At 36.6% G+C, this 19,041-nt stretch overlaps 1 protein-coding gene across 6 annotated transcripts in view; it reads right to left on the reverse strand.

The window, feature by feature from the left end:
• The window catches only part of tou (toutatis), a 252,314-nt gene extending 233,710 nt beyond the window's left edge, over window positions 1-18,604 (reverse strand). For all 6 annotated transcript variants that reach the window (XM_067775992.1, XM_067775989.1, XM_067775994.1 and 3 more), the window contains exon 1: window positions 17,834-18,604. The gene's annotated coding sequence lies outside the window, so the exon portion shown is untranslated. The remainder of the gene's footprint in view (window positions 1-17,833) is intronic.
• Between the last annotated feature and the right edge of the window lie 437 nt (window positions 18,605-19,041).

A 19,041-nucleotide genomic window follows, 5' to 3' on the forward strand; every position in this document is an offset into this window, starting at 1 on the left:
AAAAAGAGTGTAAATACTGTCAAAACAGCGACTAAGTTGAATGTCGAGAAGCTCGCGCGATTTACGAGTATTTCGAGATCGAGAATCTCGCGAGAAGCCGAGTTTTCGATTTCTCGGGTCTCGGAATGCACGCCTGTGTTCGAGACGACATCGTAACCTCTATTTTCCATACAACACCTTGTACAACATGTCAGTTAATCGGAATCAATGAAAATTTTCTTTTGACTTGACATTCTTCTGCACGGCGAATTGGTTGAATTTGCTTTGCCACCACCCAGTACGGATTCGCCTTGATTATATGTAAGACTAACACATAATCTTAAAAAATTTGCAGTTAAAATATGCAACTGATGGATTGGAACGTCAAGCATATACGCATCGTCTTCTTATCGGTCTTTTTATTATCTTCTATCTTTTTATAACCGAAAACCCAGTATAGATGTACGCTTCTCTCTATGTAAAACCCCCCGTTCAAATAAAAATTCTAACTCCGCCGTGTATGTAAAGTAAGTATATTTAATTTTGTATGGCTGTAATTGTTATTAAACTTAAATCAATTTATATTTATATGTAGCACTTAGCCTCTGTTCATTGATTCCCGTTTCGCTTCATGATTAAAACCAGAATTACTCGTGTCAGCCAAACTAACATCATCGTTTACAGTAAGTTTTGAGCGCATTATATTTACAGTCACGTTGCTCATTTGTGCGCTAAATTCAAATTTTTGCATATTTGTCCTTTCATTTATTATAGGAAGAAAACGATAATCTCCATCCATTTATTTTTAGAAGAATGTTTTAAAGGTTTCTCTTCTTCGACCAATTCAAATTTCTTATGTTAACCTCCTTTTTTCCTTTCTGGCAACTGTCGTTTTACTTTTTTCGCTGGTAGAGTTTCATTGTACACACTAGTGTTGCCAAATGTCCCGTATTGGCCGGGACATCCCGTATTTTTCACAAATTGTAAAGTGTACCGTCGGGAAATGCTATGTCCCGGCATTTTCACAATATCAAAATTAATAAATTATAACCTGCTACGAAACATGTCCATATTTGCGGCTTCGATTGTATTCAGGTCATTAGCATATTGCATGCAACTCTGTAAAGAAGAAGAATTCATCCCTACTGTGGTTCTAAATATTGTCAATGTTTGACATATCCACATAATATTCATTTTGCATGGGGAAGTATGTGTTTTAAAATTAGGTTAGCAAAATGAATCCATAGAATATTGAATTCGCATTAAACACAGTAAACGTGTTAATTATTAGCCTTCTTCATAAAAATATTTGTTATAAATATATTAGTTTAAAAAGTTTAATTCTATCTGAAAATTATTTCGCCGAAATAAGCAACCCATACAAATATATAGGTGTTTCTTATTTATCAAATGTCCCGGGAAATTTTTAAAAATCCCGGGAATATGGCTCAAATTTGAGGTTTGTCCCGGGAACCCGAAATAAAAATCTGGCAACCCTAGTACACACTGTGCTCTGGAGATGAGTGCGCACTGAATTCGTGGTCGTTTAGGTCGTCATAATTTCAAGGGTTGAGAAGGCTTTGCATCGCCTACACCATAGCGGAATGATACAAGGTGGCAGCATGGGACAGCTGATTATAAACTTTTTTATTTAATTTGATACATCAACTTCCGCGCACTACGATTTTGACATTTGTCTATCGAATTTACAAAAACAAAGTATTTATGTTTGTAGGTATGTCACCATGTTGCCACCTTGTATCGTTCCGCCATGGCCTACACAAAATTGATCTTCTTTTGTCATGACACCCCTTAAGAAAGATATTTGCATAATATACTTCCATGTTGACCATCCCTTTTTAGGTGCGATGTATAGGTGTCTCTTAGATTCTGTCATTTATTTTTAATATCATTTTCTACAAAAAACAAAAAAAATTTAAGATGTTAAATATCTAGACTAGTAACCAAGCCCCTGAAAAAAAAAACAACTAAATTTTGTAATTTGATTGAAATTAGGCTTTCTGACCAATTTGTTTTAAAGTGCAAGTTACATAAAGTCCACTTTTTCGACCCTACGTTTCGCTAGGCTTCCTAGCATCCTCAGGGGTGATCTATTTTTTTGCAACAACAAATATACATTAAACATCAAAAGGTCATGGCATATACGTACAAATATATAACAATACTTACAAAATTTAACTTAATGCTATTTTAAACTAAAGGGCATAAATCAGTACCACTCTTAACTGGTATCATTGTCATACTAAGTTTGGAATGTAAACATAAAATGTAAGTAGCTGCAATAAAGTCAGTACCTTCTTTCTTGTTTACTGTGTTTTCTCTTTTTTCCATTTTGATATGAAATTGTTAATCGCAAAAATGCCGGCAATTATATTCGCCTAGGAATACTTTTGAAACCTTTTATATAAAAGTTGGCGTGGCCCTTTACCGATTTCGTTCATTTTTCCCTATGACAAGAGCAACCAGTTTACCGAAATTTCTGATGATAAGTAAAGCCGTTTCTGATTTATGACCATTGTGAATTTGTATGAAAAATCTTTCTATTCCTCCATTGCCATACCTACCTACCTGTCAAATAATAGCTGACAGGGAGAATGGCTGTCGCGAATGGCCAGAGAATGGAAGAAATGTTTGTTTTTTGCTCGCGATTATTAAATTGAAATGCCATGAATTCCCTATTTGTGTTTCAATTCAGCTTTTCTTTAAAATGTGTATACAGAGAATCAGACTACACATTAATATTCATTTCTAAAATCTAGTTAATAGATAAAATGTGAGCAGCCAGTTAGTCAAACATTTTGAAATATGTAAATAATGCAATATACCAGTAGTCTAAAAAAATTTTTGAAAAACACTATTGAGCAAATGATTTTAGTAATCGAACAACGATTGAACAGGTGATCGAGGCTGTTTACTATTGTGAACATTTTTTTCAAAAATTCGCCACTTGTATGAATTCACAATGTTTTTGACTAGTATTTGAAAAAATTATTGTCAGAAATGGGCGGTGTCATGCCTCATTTTGAGAATTAAAAAAAAATTTTAATTAGGCATTCGTGTTTCAACCCGCACATGAAATTTGGCTATATACATCACTTACTGATTTTTACGTTTTTGCTGTTTTCCATAATGTTATATACATAAAAAGTGGGCATGGTTATTGTCCGATTTCGACATTGATAGTTTTTTATACTTACTTAGCAAATCTAGCTCCATCAAAATTTCTTCTTAAAGCTGTTCTATATAGTTTCTGACACTGTTTTTTAAGTGCTAAATCCCAAAATGGTGGACGCTTCTTCACTTCATACATAAGTTTTTTCGCATCAATTTTATTAGAACACAACCAGTGTTGCCAAAAAAAATTTCTTTGGGGCTAGAATCTAGAAAAAAAGGGCTAGAAAGAGCAATATTTCTTCAAGAAAATCCAAAACCCGCTGCATAAAGAGCTAAACGTATATGTATATTTTTCAATATAAGTTTTCAGATTTATTTCAAGTCAAACTTACACAGTTATAAAAAAAGGTGCAGTGACAAAAAAAAAAAAAAAAAAAGCTACAAGAGAGGTACATAAACAATACTGTTTTTATATGTCATTTTATATTTTTAAATAACAAAAATACAGTTTTTTAACTTTTGTCTTGCCATTTGGCGGTAAGGTATCGTTAAAAAGTAAGCAGTATTTTTCACACTGCTACGATGACGGCATGGCTATACGTTCGCCAAAAATACGACTTGCCAAATTTTGGCCGATGAAAATTAATTTAAATTGTTCCAAATTTTTTAAAGAAATTTTTAACGTCCTACGGGTGTACGAATCACCATTAAAATACACGTGTGGAATATTCAAGTTTATGTTGGGACGAGATTTGTTTGAAAGGCCTTAGACTTCAAAATCTATGATTTCGTTCTCAGAAGATGGATTATTATTTTTGCTACACTCATAAATATTTTTTGTGTTCATTAATTTTAAGAAATCGTTGTTTATTTCAAAGTCATAACCGCATTTATTCAGCCGTTTAAGACCACTTTTTATTGTCAGAAGCGAATTCAACATAACTAAACTCATTTTGCATTATAAGTTTTTAGCGACCTTTCTTTTTTAAATAAATAATTTTCTTGCCGGCTTGAGGTCCAATTTTGTAAATAAAATTTTGAAAAATTGTTGAGTTTTTTTCAATATATTTCGGTTACCTACTGTAACCGTCTTCACGATTAAATTATTTTTACTTATTTAAACTCATTTTGTTTCTGTTTGCTTTTAATCAAACTCATGTTTCAAAACGTTCTTTCAACTTCAGCATTACTTAGTGGCAGCACGAGAAATATAAGCACGAAATCGATGAGCTTTTGGAATTATACTGTTATACTGTTTAAAAATCAAAGCAAAAACTTAATGCTGAAGTCACATTCTTCCAATTTTGGGGATAGATATTTTTCCACTGCATTTGTAATGTCGTTATTTCATCAGTGCTATACATGTTGTTTTTTTTTTTTATTTCTAAAATATGAAAACCATTGAGGTTTTACAATTCCCAATGTGTTTCCAACCGAAAAGAAATCTATTTTGTTAAGCGTTTCTAATGTCGTGCATTTGTAATGTCGTTATTTCATCAGTGCTATACATGTTTTTTTTTTTCATTTCTAAAATATGAAAACCATTGAGGTTTTACAATTCCCAATGTGTTTTCAACCGAAAAGAAATCTATTTTGTTAAGCGTTTCTATATTGTGCGGCAAGCGTTGCCTTAATTGCTCTTATAATTTAATTAAGAAGTCGCGACATATATTACCTATCTTTCTTTCAATGAATTCGTTTATACATTTATCTTCTTTTTTAATTCGTATATATTCTTCAAAGATAACATGAAAAGAAGGTACCGGAGACAAAAATTTATTATAATCTGAAGTTAAAGGGTCGAAACTCTTAAGCCCCCATTACTGATACTTAGCATAGACTTGACTTGACTTGGCGTAAACTTGGCAACTTAGACACGATTATACTCCACTTGGCGCATACAACCTGGCATCATAATCAGCGTTGAAATTTATTTTTAAATAAATGTCAATTTGTATGACAAAATGTCAAAATGAAATGGAAACAAACAAATGGCATCTCAAAATGTAAACGTCACTTAGAAAATCAAAATTCAACAGACTTCTAAGTGAAGTTAAGTGTTGCTAATACTGTTTTCACACAGAAACTTAATGATCTCATTTCACCTGCTAATGAAATCGTAAATTTTTTGCTTTCACACAGAAGTAACTGCTCGATTAGTATGAAGGATGAGACAGACAATCATGGCGGAACGATACAAGGTGGGAACACATGTGACATACCTACAAACAAAAAAAATTCCATGTACTTGTAAATTCGATGGACAAATGTCAAAATCGTACTGCGCCGGTAGTTGATGTATCAAATCAAATAAAAAAGGTTATAATCAGCTGTTCGATGCGGCCACCTTGTATCGTTCCGCCATGCAGACAATGACATTTGCTTTGAAAACTAAGAAACGGAAACGGAAGTGGAACGCTGCCAACAGAGTTGCATTGTGCTTTTGACTTCATTAGGCATTCGATTAGCTACTAATGAAATAATAATAGATTCGAATTTTGTAGGGAAGATTGAGCTCAATAAGCGTCTTAATGTAGAAAATTGCCTTTATTATTCAATAAGCCGTCTGTGTGAAATTAGTATAAGTTTTGAGTAATCAGTAACATGCAATGTTCATTTAACAGAACTGTAAGTGACAGTTCTCAAGCCAAGTCAAGTCTATGCTAAGTATCAGTAATGGGCCCTTTAGAAGGTGACACTATGCTGTTGCACAAGCTGGAAAGCAAATGTACAACCTCATGACAATGTTCATCGATTAAAGTTTTTGTTATCAGTTGAGTACCGAGTAGCAACATCATACATAACGATAAAACAATAAAACTTCGACACATATCAAACACATTACAAATTTCACAATACGTATTGCCGAAATAGATTTGGAGCCAAAAAGGGGCAAACATTTTAAAGAGGGCCAAAAAAAGAGCTAGGGGCTTAACCGAAATTTTTGGAGCTAAACGCAAAAAATAAGGGCTAGAACTGGCTCCAAAAGCACCAACATGGCAACACTGAACACAACATCGAAACTGAACGAAAAAATCGTCACACAACTGCTGAACATGTGTGAGCGCCGTTTGATAGCGAACATTTAGCTCGGCAAATTCGCTCACTGAAATTTGTTTAGTCAAAATAATTAGGGGGACTCATGTAACCGTATAAATGCCTTATAAAGTGTGTAAACGTATAAATTTATCTAGTGCGTAAACGAACTGTCAAATTTTGTATGAAAAATCATTTACACAATTTGTATAAATTTACGCGCACATTTCATTGTGTAAACGCGGTAAACTGAAAGGAATGCAACCTTGCAGACATTACAGCAGGCATATTCATCAGAAATCTCCAACATTAGCAAGTCATTTACAAGAATATCTTAGCAAAGACGTTTTAGTTTTGATTTTTCACTTAATCTTGGTATTTTTTAATTTGTATAACAATCTAAAAATTTTTGTTTGGCAATAATACATCTGATAAACAATCAAGTTTATCAAGAGTATTACTAGGTGTGTTCATATAACAGCGTGTGTAAATGGATATAATTTTACATCTTATAAGTTTATATGCTTTCATGAGTCCCCCTATTACTTACATTTGAGTTGATAACCCTCAAGCAAACACAGATTATTAATTTACATGCATATAGATAGATTTAAATAAATTAGTATATTAGACCGTTCTAGAAAGGAATGTGTTTTCCAAAAAAAAAAAAAAAAAAACAGAAAAATAGCGGTGGTAATTTTTTGCAAATTTCGTCAATTAAATTCTTCTTTTTATATCTTATATGAATTTTATAACTGAAACTGAGCGAACCAAAGTTTTCGAAAATTCGAGAAAATTTTACAAAAACTTCGAACTTTTTATTTGGAGTTCTCTGAATTTTTTGAGTATACTATTTGGTAGCCCAATCAATTTTAGTCTAACAAAGTACAAGTCAAAGGTCTCTCAAAAATTGCATTGGATTTTAACATTTTTTTGCGATAGGTGTTTAAATTTTATATTTTTTATATTCAAAAAAATCTGGAACACCTTTCGGAAAAAGAAATTGTCAAATCACTTGTTCTTTGTAAAACTAAAATCTATTAGTCCTCAAAACCTACGCCCTTATCGTGTGTCACAATTCGTGATTGAAAGCTGTTTTTGAAATCACAATAGTTCTAAGATGGTCTATAGGAGTAACAACATACGTGAGGTGGGGACAATTAGTACTCATAATATTCTTAATTGATTGTCATTTTCAAAAAAAAACAAAAAGATGCACCGTTTCATATCCAACGTTTGGGTGAAACAAATTTCCCATCCGTAATCGTAAAACACGATAAGGGCAGTGTCATGGTACAATAACCAGGTAAAAGCATTAGAGTTGCATTTTACATGTTTTTTCATTCGAAGCTAGTTATAAAATGTCAAACTTTGTTTATGTTTACATTTTTTGTTTATTTACTTTTGATGTGAAAATTTATTATTTACTTTAGCTCACAACTACTAAAACTCGTCCTTCTTTTGCAAATATATCTTGACCAACACAAACTATTTTACCTCCGCCTTCGGATTATTGTTGTCGAGGTAAATACGCGTCTTTTAACACCTGTCTCGATATTTGTGGACGCGTATTATCAGCGTCATGCTGTCGTTAGAATCATGATTGATGCGCTGAAAACGTTGAAGAAATGATTCAGCTGCTATATGTAAATAAATGTTAACAATAAATTAAATATATATCATTTAAAAATCAGTTAATTATCTTTATTTTCCGTAAAAAATGCCTTTTTCCTCCAACTTCATCAGCAAACCAACTTTTTTCTTTTTTTGTTTTGGCTTTGTTGACGAAAATTAAATGTGACATTTTTCTTCTTCCATCACTTTTGACAGAAGAAATTGAAAGAACGATTGACAGTTTATGTACGATCGGCAACAATAAAATACACAGGAGGGTTGCATTTTCACTTCTGCTTCTACCTGGTAATTGTACCACGGGCCGTGTACAAACAAAAAAACCAAGAACTCCAAATAAAAGGTTCGATAGTTTTTTACAATTTTCTTCTTTTTTTTCGAAAACTCTTTTGAGATTGGTTTGTTTAGCTTAATTATTAAAATGCGATTTTACTTAAAATATCGAAAATAAAAAGGAGAATTTAACTGATGAAACTTAAAAAAATTGCCACTACTATTTTTCTTCCTATCCCAAGAAGTTTTCAATAAGCGGAGTTGTGCCCTGACCACTTGTTTTATTAAAATAAACTTTGATAGTTGAAAACCTCATGTTACATTTGGTTTAAACGAGCTAGAGTTTTCTCCGCCAGGTTTAGATGGTCATTGATCACAGTATAGACTATCTACTAATTAGTGCGTATTGTCTTTCATAGCTGCTGAAAGATTAACCGATCCTAATAACTTTTTATTTTTGCCAAACATAGGTTATATAAATTTTTGACCAGCAAACTTCGCTACGTATCGCAAGTACTAATATACACAAAAGGCTACCTACATACCAAATTTCAGCAAAATCGAACCGTGATTCGAATTTGTTCCTGGTCCATTTCCCGGAAAGAAAATTTACAGAAACACTCTCCGGGTTGCTGTGTAGCGATCCTATTTGAATAAAATCGGCGGAGTGATTTCGGAATTCATAAGCTTCATACAAACATAATTACGTCCTTCTTTATACATATAGACTAGCAGACCCAACCGACGTTGTTCAGCCCTAACTTTGGTCTATCTGCATTACTTCTTAGAATTTTTTACCTTTTACTCTCTCTCGCCTTTTTCTTTATGTAGTAGTTCTCATGAGAATCGGTCGAGCCGTTTTGAAGGAGTTCAACCACAAACACAGTGACCTTTTCTTTACCCTTTTATTCACTCCTTTCTCTGCGTCTCTTTCTCCCTCTCCGTTTTTTTCCATCCCTTTTTTTCTCTCTAGCTCTTTATCCTTCTCCCTCCCCCGCTCTATCTGTCCGTATCTTTCTCTCCTTTCGTCTCTTTTTCAGTCTCTTTCTCCTTCACATATGTATATGTGAGGCATAATGTGATGTGGCGAAAGTCCCACTCAAAGCAAGTTTGCTCGTACAGTTCACAGCTAACAAACACACGAACTTTCACTTTCATAATTTTTTCATAACACGCCTAAAGAAGTATAACTTCAAGAAAATTCTCATTACTAATTTGGTTTGCATTAACGATAGTGCGTCCTATATGGCAATAGGTTGTCAATTGTAATTCTTTCAGAAGCAATAAAAGTTCGCTTTACCTCTTTACACTAAGGGGTAGGAAAAAATTATAAAAATATGGAAGTCAAAGTTCAAACAGAACAAAGTCTGCTGAATCCGATAGTTTCTAATAAAAAGCTCAAATAATTTTTTGCTGCGAAAAAACGACGCAAATCGTACAAATATGTATGTATATTAAAATGCAATCGTTGCTGGCCAAGTTTGCTCTCTACCTTCAGCCGAAAGTTGCTTGGCTACTTGTCAAAGCAAAATTCAGCGCAAAAATTCCAGTGCTAGAACGCTGCGAGTATGTTGCAGCACAATGGATTGTAACAACAACAACTACAACCACACAAACAGCAACGATAAATATAATTATTAGATATTAGCCGCGTTCTATTCTAAGCGAGTGCGAAAAGAACACTCGCTTATTCATCGAATTACATTCAAAGCAACAACACTAACTCGGTTATTTTATCCAGTCCTCGCGAAGTCGGCTAATCTATAACCGAGTTGAGAGGTAGTGTTGAAAATAGAAAAAATTGCTCTATTGTGAATGAGGTTTAAAATACACCAAGGAAATTTTTTGACATTTAGAACTATCGCAGCCAACTTCACTCAAAAAGCGCAAAACAAAACAAAACAAAAATTGTAAAAATATTTCATTTTACAATTAAATAAAACGCAAAGTAGTCATTTCTTTGGTGGAGGAACATTTTTTTGGAACAAAATGGAGGAAAATCAAAGGTATTTAAGTTATGAAGATTTAAATGGTAATATATTACGCATTTTGCCCTCAGTGGTAGTTGTTGTGTAGTTAAATTAGTGGCATCCATATTTCAAGATGCGGCGTGAGTTTGCAAATGATCTTTTAGATAGGATTTGTAATCACAATGCATATTGTGCCCTTCCTGGTTCGGAGTTGCTATCGTCTGAATATTTCTGCAAAAACACTTTGCCGGTTATTGGCCAACTAGGAAGTGCATGGGAAGAGCCCACCGAACAATTTTTCATTCCTCTAAACTTACCAATCCATAATCTTCGTCCTCTTCGCACATAAAATCATCTTCATTATCGCACATTATAGTAATATGAATAACAAAGAAATCGTCAATAATAAACAACAGATGATTTTGACAGAAGAAATGTTACCAGTGTTGTTAAATACCTGCAGGGAAATTTTAACCAAGTTTGGCGTTCTTTTCGCACTCGCTTAGAATAGAACGCGGCTATTGTATTGGTAAAAAATATTACAAAATAAAAGTTGTAACAAATATCAAGCGTAGTGGTCGTGTCGTCAACCAGGACCCTCAATAATGGCGGCAGCAGTAAAATCATAAAAATAACTCGATTCCGCAAGTAACCAAAGGGGAGGAAAAGCATGTAGCAGTGACCGACAGTGCAATCAACTTTTAAGATGCTATATTCTTTGAGTCCTTTTTACGACGTATGTTAGCTGATCACTGCAGTTTTTTTTTTCAAGCGGAAGTTGCTGCGATTAAGGATGAAATGCTATACAGTGCTTCTACGGTTAGGGAATTTAACATCTACTCTAATAGCCAAGCGGCTATCAAGGCCTCAACTACAGTGCGATAGAGGGTGGTCTGGGAGTGCCTGACCTCGCTTGCGATTGTATCGGACTATTTTACAATTGAGATTATCTGGTTCCCGGGCCATAGTGATATCCCGGGTAACTTTCAAGCGGATCTCTTAGCCCGCATCGGTACAACTGTACCGGATGAAGATGGATGTAGGGATTTGAGGATTCCGCTGGACACCTGTGGTTTGCTACGCCATAGCTAAGCTTCGAGTCAGCTCAGCAAACGTTGAGCAGACACCACCTCTTGTAGGGTAGCTAGATCTTTCTGGCCGAATGTGGATGGCAGGAGGTAATTGGGTTCACATGAGCCACGTCTCAATATACTGGAAACTCCATCCTGCTGCAGCTGTATGGAGGATGATGAGGTGGAATGACCAAATCACTTTATGCTTGATTGCCCAGCTTTTGCCAGAACTAGGCGAAAGTACTTCGGTCGCGACTCACTTGGATCTCCCTAGGTTTTATCCAAAGTTGAGATCGGTATCATTCGGACTTTATCGTTACTACCCAACGATTCTCTAAGTAGCTATATCTACGTCACCGTTATTTTATTGTATGTGGTATCACAACGGAACTTCATGTTGTGCAAGTGAGCTTCCCTTATCAGGGCACCTACCACATAACCTAACCTAACCGTTAAATCAAAAAACTGGGAACTATTGTAGACCTCTGCTTATCAAAAGGGAGAGCTGGAAAGTTTCTTATCTGGCAAAAGATCACCCACAATTAGCCATGCGGAATGATATAAGATACATCGTTATAATCTTTTAGAAGGTGAAATAAGTAGCTCACATTTTGGAAATCATATTGCCTTTGCATTGACATTTTCAGGCAGTTGTCAATAAGACGCAGACTTTCAATCCAAAAAATCAAAGGTTTGATTCATACATTCTTAAGATTGGTACGCCTACAGCCCTTTGTTTTAGGAACCACCAAAGCACCACAAGGCTCTTCCGGAGGAAGACAATTGGGATGCCAACATTACATACTACTTTATGAAAATAACCAAATATTCTACGTTACGGCACACCGTTATTGATTTCTTTTGGAGGCGTCCAAGGACCTTTGATAGATATACTACACCAAGTAGAATATTTAACTTCTTGAAAGGCAACTCAGCATGAATTGGCTATGAAAGCAAGCTCCTCGGAAGTTTAAGGCGTTTATAGAACAAGGAAGCCTATAGAGTAGTGCTGTTTTAACTGCAATAATAGAAAAATGTGTGACAGATGAACTTGGGATTTATATAGTTCAATAGGCCGAATAAAATTAAACCTAGACACCGACAAGACCAGAAGAGATGACTCTGCTTTGGACCTCTACGAGTTGGCGACGGCGAATACCAAAAAAGATTTAATTATGAGATGTAGTTATGATCTTTAGGAAGACATCGACCAGGTTCAAAGAATCAAAATCCAGCGCTTACGTTAGCTATTCCATGGTACACGAATTAATGACCGTCCAATAGTCGTATTCTTTTCAGAACAAAACACTGAGAGCAGGGAAATATGGAGGATTCACTCCTCTGAAAGAACAATGCGGATAGCTATATGTGTCCTATTTAGAGACAGGTGGCGGGAAGAAGTGACTGGTGCGCATTGTTGAACGACGAAAATCGTTAAAATGGTTAAGTAAGATGATTTAGAGTAATTCATCCATGTGAATAGCCCTTGAGTAGGGTTCCGGTATGTTTCGTTACTCAGAGCTTCTGTTGTTGTTGTAGCGATAAAGACATTTTTCGAAGATTTTAGAGAGTTGCATCAATGTTAATGGTCTTTTTCCGTATATAGATCCGCTAGGTAAATTCTTAGAACCTATGTCACTAGATCGAATGAAGCTATAAAAATACGTTCACCTTGTCGAACCTATGAGTCATCCCACCTTATTTATGTGTTCTCTATAAGAAGTTTAAAATTTATAGTTCCACCTCATGTGAAGGAAAGCAAGGGATTAATAGTGACAGATAAAATGCCTTATTACTTTAGACATTGGCATAAGGCATCACAAATCTTCCGCATAACCTTCTCTCCAAAGGTAATCTTATATGTTTTTTACGAAGTCTAAGAGCATACATATTGTAACGAAGTTTCTGAAATTCCGCTTATTTGCAACCTTCTACTAACGGTCGTATCGCTAAACTGTTAATAAATAACTCCAATATTCAATAATGCAAAATGGCCTTTATTAAAGTACTTCACAATAACACTGATAATTCACAACCAATAGCTTGCTTAAATCAAACTGATTCCATGATTGCTCAGTTTCCGTTCTTTTATACTCTTCGATTTTCTCGTTCGCTTACTTCTAGGCGTTTCTAAAATTTACTACTTAGTTACCAGCTATAACTACAGATGTACGTTTATAGCTTCTCATATGCGTGTGTATATGTGAGTGATGATTGCCTACTTTTGTGAGCATCTCAGATAAGATATATGCATGTGTTTGTGCGTTTCTCTCCGCTGCCTGTACGTACCTATGTGTAGACATAACGATTGATTTGTTTATGTAGATACAAGTGACTGCTTAGTATCGGCTTATAGATGATAGTATCCCTTAGGGTTGCTAATATTCGTCACAATATGTATATCAATAAAATTATGTATATTGAAAGATTCATCGACGTCTGCAAGTCAATCAATTTTACCGACTTCCTGAGAAAGCAGCTTGGTGCGACGAACACTCAGTTATCTTCTGCGGAAAATCGACTCAGTCCAGAGTATCACTTTTCGACAAAAGGAGTTCTTCGTTGGATTTCCGAGCTGCAATTACTTTCGCTGCTAGCAGTTGGGAAACGGAACTCCTCTTTAGGGGTAAGGTATTCAGATCAGCACATGTACACAAAATTAAACAGGTATAAGGATATATATATGTATATTTCTTTATCTTTATTCAAGTATTTGTCATCCTTAGATATAATTGAGCAGCTTTTACAAAACTAGCACCTTAATCCTTGGCTCTTCACCACAAGTAGAGAACTTTTAAACAGTCGCGTAAACAACAAAAATAGCATGCCAACAAAAACAATAACACGCAACTACGGCATCGAACGAAAAAAAGGGAGTAGACAATAGTCCACTGCTGAAGTCTAAAGACTCAGCGAAGGAATGAAAAGAAAGCAATGCGTGCGACAATTTATTGCCGCAATCAAACACCCACCCAGTGAACCACCCAACCATACACTCAGCCAATCTCATACACCCATCCATCCATGGCATGATTTGCGGAAAAGACCTCACCGAAATTGAACGCACTCCCACAATTGACGAATGTTTTTTGTTGTATCTTATTTAGCCATTGTTGTTGTTTGTTACTATTATTGAAGTTTTGATTAATCAGTTTATTGGAATTGTAAATTCTTGGTGCTAGAATTCTCAACTGCTTTAGGGTGTTAACTATAAAGTTCGTATATTATCAACACAACCAAAAAATATTCCTATGTCCCTTTTAGGGATGATCCGAACAGAGGACATGTGTGCACAAACTGGAAAAATTCAATTGTAAATCAAACAAATGTACAATTTTATTGATTTTAAGCTCTTTGAATTCACCCCTTGCATTTGTAAAACTCAATTTTAGATAGGTCACACATGTACGAGTATTTACATTAGAGTGCACCTTATTTGTACCCAAGAAAATTTTTCTTGCTTTAAAAAGTAAGACCCACTATGGAAATGTCCATCATCATAATCACGAATTAAGCAATTTTTTCACGCCAGCTATCCCGGTTTGACGGCAACTAACCAAATACCAGTGTCGAAAGGAGTACTTCGTCGGTCAGAGAGTCTGTGTCCCTTCGTATAACATCATCTAGCCAGCGAAGCCTTTGGGCTTTTATTTTTTGCTGATTAAAGCGCGAAACGATGTCTCAATCAAATATGAAGACACCTCCATGAGCAGAGCGAGGGTACCATCATCACTTGCCGCCTGCCAATGCCGTAATAGGAGTTTAACTTCAACCTAATGTAAAAGAGAAACTTGGTCGACCTTAGCAAGTAGAGTGGCATTATTTTGACACTGACTTTGATCTAGATGCTAGACAGAATAAATCCTGATATATGCAACGTGGTTCGTAGGCATTGTACCAGTTGGTCTTCCGTATTCGTTGGTTTCCTACCGAGTAGATATCACGACGTAATCGATTTGGTATTTTTTCTTGATCAGGACGCCAACTATTGCCTTCAAGTTAAGGGTCATTTCAGGTACCTGCTTCACCTGCTAGAGGACCTTAAGAATATGGGCTACCATGTGTTGGCCGTTGCTTGTGACATGGCAGTCACTGTAAGGGAGACATCGTTGAGGGACTTTTTTAAGTATTTTTGGTTTATTGTTGTTAGCAAGCATGCAGACCTCGGTCGCTTAACACACCAGTGGAGGACCAATTGGGTAACGCTGGAGGCTCTCGCCATAAGCATCTCATGGGCTGTTGACCAAGCCGTTTCTTTTCTATGGAGTTCTGCTCCGTGGGCATCAAAAACATGTAAGTGGTGCAGCGATTGGTGCTGGTTGTAAGTCGCGCTGGCTTTTGTTTAACACCCACACTGGCATTTAAGGCTATGCCAAATTTTTACACGGTTGTCAATGTGGGGAACATGATTGCTCCCTCGGTGGTAATAAGGCTTTGAGGTGCGGGATATAAGCTTGTGAATTACGATAATTTAAGCATTATGACCGGCACTGACTTCCTCAGAGACAGTTCAGACTCTTGTACGCCGGCTTACGCTTCTGCTGCCAGACTCACTACTCATATTAGCTTTAGGAGGAATAGGCTGGATAATTAATATGGTACAGCCTTTTGTCCTGTTCATGGATGGATACAGATTGTAGTTCAGTGCCAACCGGAATCTTAGAATGCTTGATCACTGCTGCGTCATACAGGCAGCTATCAATGCTCTATCAAGCTCTTCCACCGTTAGGTTAGGTTGAACTGGCCGGTCCACGAGGACCTCACGTAGACTGAATGAGTCCGTAGTGTTACCAGAAGGTTGTTTAATGACCAAAGTCAAAAAGGGGGACCTATATAATAAAATAACTCCGTGCTCTTGGCAAATATTAGAAGCTTTATAGGACCCACGCCATTTGCTGCTTCTAGTGCTGTATTACTCCTAATAACTGGAGTCTGGAAAGCACAAAACATGTCTTTCTACAGTGAGTACAGTGCTCGGCCCTCTTCTTCTTTTTCTTGTAGCAGTGCTTCGCTCGGTCCTATCACTCACAAATTGTAATCGGTATCCTCTAACAGACATCCAAGGCAATTTGGAATTTCAATAAGATTGGCGCATGCGGAGAAGAACGTACATTGCGTACCTATGTCTGGGCTGATTCCGGATAAGTAAGAGTTTTTGCAGTATCCAGATCGAAGATGTGTCAGAGTGACGCTCTTTTCCCTGGAAACTCTACTTTCCGCAGCTGCGAGTTCCGGGTATGGGACTTTGAGAACGTCGCCGGGCTTTTATCGCCATCGGACATTGTGAACTCATCGTAGATCAGGCAGATGGCTTATCAGATTCAAACAACTGGGTTCTTATGTGCCGGATTTTTATATAGTGCTTGCGGAGGTGACTTTATAAGCCGCTGGTAGGCGGGGCCTAGTCAATCAGACGTCTGTTAGGATGCCCAGGTTTCTAAGTATTTAACAGATATAGCTGATTCAGCATTTTACCTCACTCGCAGTGGCAACGAACTAATTTTTTGATAAAAAAGTATCCGGGTATCAAGGCCCTGTCATGCTGATCTCTTGGCCGGAGCATTCACTTGCAAACTGAGTGTGGCAGCCAGTAGAGACTTTGGCGTTCCACTGGCCACTTGCACTCTGCTTCAGCACTGGGGCATCTCGAGTGAGCTAAGCAAGCGCTATATGTCGATACCATTTACGGTTCTTATGACTAGTTGCTTACAGCAGGTGTTCGGCTTAGCTTTTCGGGTTAAATTGAGTTCATATATTCACGGTAAGAGGAGTTTTAACAAAGCGAGCCGCTTAATCCGAGATAGATGCCCGTGCTAATCAAGCAGTTTCTGTTGAATACCCAGAAACCTGGAGATCTCAACAGACATCTGGTTGATGGGGCTACACCTCCCAGGGGCTTAAGGGGTCACCTCCGTAAGCATTATGAGGAAATACGACACCTGATAACACAGCCGTATGAAGCAAAAAAGCACAAGCAGGTCCTCAGTGTTATGCACAAACAGCCGCCGGACCTCTATGTCAGGAAATGCCCAGCGAACCTAGTACTTAAAGAAAAATACCCTGCACTTGCAGAAGAGGAATGCAGTCTCCATAGAGAAACGCGCGTCACTCTAGCCTAACTTCGATCAGAGTACTATAATAGGTTACACTCTTACCTATCCAGAATCAATCCCGACATACAAAATATAATGTCCTGCTTGCAATGTGTCTGCACATGACACCAATCACCTCTTAAATTGCAATGTGGAACCAATGCCTCTAACACCCCTCTCATTAAGGTCCACCCCTGTTGAAACAGCAAGTTTCCTTGAACTCTCGTTAGAGGAAATTGATGGCAATTTGTGATTTGTCGCACTGCTACAACGACAACAACATAGATAGACGCCCGCTTGCAACAGAACCTCTTCGTGAACAGCCGCTGCATGTATCAGTAAGCCCTTAAGCCGATTATTCCAGAGTGGCATCTATAAAGTTCCATCTTCTTTTGCTAAGTTAGCTCGCATATGAAATGACCACGTTGCCCAGATTGTGTGAGGAAGAAATAGAAGTAGTCTCAATACTTAGTTCCATATGATCGGTAAAACTTTTTTTTTAATAAAATGATAAACTTTACATTTATTTATTATATTAAACCCGTTACCGTTTAGCCAGATTTACAGTCAGTTATTTTACCATCCCTGTGTTATTCAAGTGTTAAGGTTAAAGGGAACAATACATATGTAAGTAGGTACCTACCCGTGTATGCAATTGTAGATAATATATTCCATGCAATAAGTCGCCTGAAAGCTCTTGGTCATTAGTTCCAGACTTGTCATTAATTTCCTTGCAATAGCTAGAAAAACGTCACTTGTAATTGTAACAAACGCGACGGCACTTTTACTTTTACGAAGTATGGCATACAAGTCGGAGACATCTCAATTCAAAGTATCAATAAATCCACAATATATCTGGGGATAAATTCGTAAATTCAAACAACTCATAATCCCCACGATAATGACAAAATTACGTTAAGTATTTCTAGAAAATGTGCACTCATCGTTCATTACCCCGTTAGACAACTTTTTTGTTTGCCAAAAACAACACCTTCGCTTACACTCACCCACTGACATTTGTATATATGACGCAAATTCATTTCCACTGAATACCGAAAAGTGCGAAATGTCAAATTCTTATTTCATTTTAATTATTATAATTTTCTAATTTATTATCTTTCTCTCTCTTTCCATCTATATATTTCGCTCTCACTCACGCACGCACACCCACCACATGGGTGCTACAAAAATCCACCGGCAATAAACGGCAAACACACAAAACACTCACTGTAAAAAAAAAAACTTGAAAAAAAAAACCAATTCGCGAATGGTAGAAGAACGAATTATTCGACTCTCAGTGAATTGGTATTTGTTTTTGTAACGTTTTTCATTCTCCGAATGGCTATTATTGGCTGTAAAATGCGTTAATACGGAAAATTCTAATTTTCTTGCTGCTTACGCGCCGAATAACCGAACTAAACTAAATGTGACATAGCCACGAAGAGCAATCAAGCCAAGCCAACAATCAAGAGAACGTACATACAACAATAAAAACTTTACGAATTACGATACATAACAACACCAGCAGTAAAAGTAACAGCAACAGCAACACCAACTTCAACATCAACATCAACAGCAATAGCAAATTTACTTGTGTGTAGTAATAAAAGCAACAACATTAATGCCAGCAGTACAAGCAACAGTAATGCCAAATAGCATTCCCACCCCACTAACGGCGCTAGCAATAAAATTCAAGTCGAGCGCTGTCGGGCTACATCACAACAGTAGACCAAACCTGGTCAAACCATTTCGAGACGAATGAATGTATGGCACTCATACCAATTCAACCAGTCATGCAGATAGGCATATGAGAAATGCGCTAAATACAAGGTGATGCAAATAAAATCGCAA

This window comes from Eurosta solidaginis, chromosome 3 (genome assembly GCF_040869045.1).
Source record: "Eurosta solidaginis isolate ZX-2024a chromosome 3, ASM4086904v1, whole genome shotgun sequence".
In the NCBI taxonomy this organism is placed as follows: Eukaryota; Metazoa; Arthropoda; class Insecta; order Diptera; family Tephritidae; genus Eurosta; species Eurosta solidaginis.